Source organism: Cebus imitator, unplaced genomic scaffold (assembly GCF_001604975.1).
Source record: "Cebus imitator isolate Cc_AM_T3 unplaced genomic scaffold, Cebus_imitator-1.0 Scaffold792, whole genome shotgun sequence".
NCBI classification, from domain to species: Eukaryota; Metazoa; Chordata; class Mammalia; order Primates; family Cebidae; genus Cebus; species Cebus imitator.
Window position 1 is genome coordinate 95,351 of NW_016108107.1, and position 1,718 is coordinate 97,068.

General features: G+C 48.3%; 1 pseudogene across 1 annotated transcript; it reads right to left on the reverse strand.

The window, feature by feature from the left end:
* On the reverse strand, positions 1-1,028 carry LOC108297319 (annotated as a pseudogene). Its single transcript, XR_005198552.1, has one exon. The product of XR_005198552.1 is annotated as a 60S ribosomal protein L6-like (transcript).
* Positions 1,029-1,718: the final 690 nt, after the last annotated feature.

Sequence of the window (1,718 nt, forward strand, 5' to 3'; positions counted from 1 at the left end):
TTAAAATACCAATTTGTGAGGATAAATTCCATTTGTCAGGGCAAACACAGATCACAGGTGGCCCTGGAGCTGAGGAATAGCTTTGATTTTTGGTAAAATTTGTGAGTACACAGCTTTCTGATCAATCTTGTGCTCCTCTGTAATCTCATATTTCTCTTTTTCTGCATCGAAGATCTCATCTTTCTGGTGTCTGGGCTTCCGCAGCTGCTGCTTCTTGAAGTAAGCATCAGTAAGATGTTTCGGGATTTTTACATTGCTGATACCAGTTTTGGTTGAGGTGGCAATGACAAATTTCTGGTGCGTTCTTCGCAAAGGAACTTGATTGAGGACCAGAGGTCCAGTCACAAGTAACAAGCCACTGGCCAGCTGCTTCAGGAAAACCACCCTCTTGCCCCTGTGGCTCCAGTGAGGATGATCAGAGTGGTCCTGGGGGTGATGCTGGCTCGCAGTTTTCTCACATGCTGACTGAAGGGTTTTTTGCTGTGGCTCGACAGCTCGAGGCACATCTTCACTAGGATAATACCTAGGCATTTTGCGAAGTTTAGCCACCCGGGTACCGCTGTTTTTGTCACCACCACGTTTTGTAACAGTTGCAAGAACCTTCTCCTTTCTCTTTTCAATCTTGGATTTAGCCGCTGAGTACTTCCTCTTGTACATGGCCTTTCTGGAATACATGGCAGATCGGAAATACCTGCCAATTCCTCTGACAAGAACAGGACTGCGGCTGCAATGGGGCTTCCCCTTCTCGGGCTTTTTAGCCTTGAGGTTACCCTTTTTCACTCTGCCACCAGCATCAGCCTTCTTGGCTTCAGGTTTCTTCTCTTTAGTATCCGGCTTCTCAACTTTTTCACCCGCCATCTTGCAAGATGGGAAAGAGAGTCACAGGAATTCTTAATGTGTTCTGGATATTAATCCTTATATATGTGAATTTCAAATGTCTACTTCCAATTCTCACTCTTCTGATCGTGTCCTTTGATTAGTTCTCCCTCCCCTTTTTTATTTTTGTGAGACAGGGTCTCCCTCTGTCACCCAGGCTGAAGTGCAGTGGTACCGTCTTAGCTCACTGCAGCCTCGACTTCCTGGGCTCAAGCAATCCTCCCTCCCAGGTAGCTGGGACTACAGGTGTGCACCACCACGCCCAGCTAAATTTTGTTTTTTTAATAAACAGAGTTTTGCTCTTGTTGCCGAGACTGGAGTGCAATGGCTGATCTCGGCTCACAGCAACCTCCGCCTCCCAGGTTAAAGTGATTCTTCTGCCTCAGCCTCCCGAGTGGCTGGAATTACAGGCACAGGTCACCCTGCCTGGCTAATTTTTGTATTTTTAATAGAGACAGGGTTTCGCCATGTTGGTCAAGCTGGTCTTGAACTCCTGACCTCAGACGATCCACCTGCCTCAGCCTCCTAAAGTGCTGGGATTGTAAGTGTGTGCCACCGTGCCCAGCTGCTAAATTTTTATTTTTGGTGGAGATGGGTTCTCACAATGTTGCCTGGGCTGGTCTTGAACTCTTGCCCTCAAGTGATCCTCCCACCTCAGCCTCCTAAAGTGCTAGGATTACAGCTGTGAGCCACCATGCCCAGCCCCCCTTTTTAATTATAAGAAATTTATGGCCGGGCGCGGTGGCTCACGCCTGTAATCCCAGCACTTTGGGAGGCCGAGGCGGGTGGATCACGAGGTCAAGAGATCGAGACCATCCTGGTCAACATGGTGAAACCCCGTC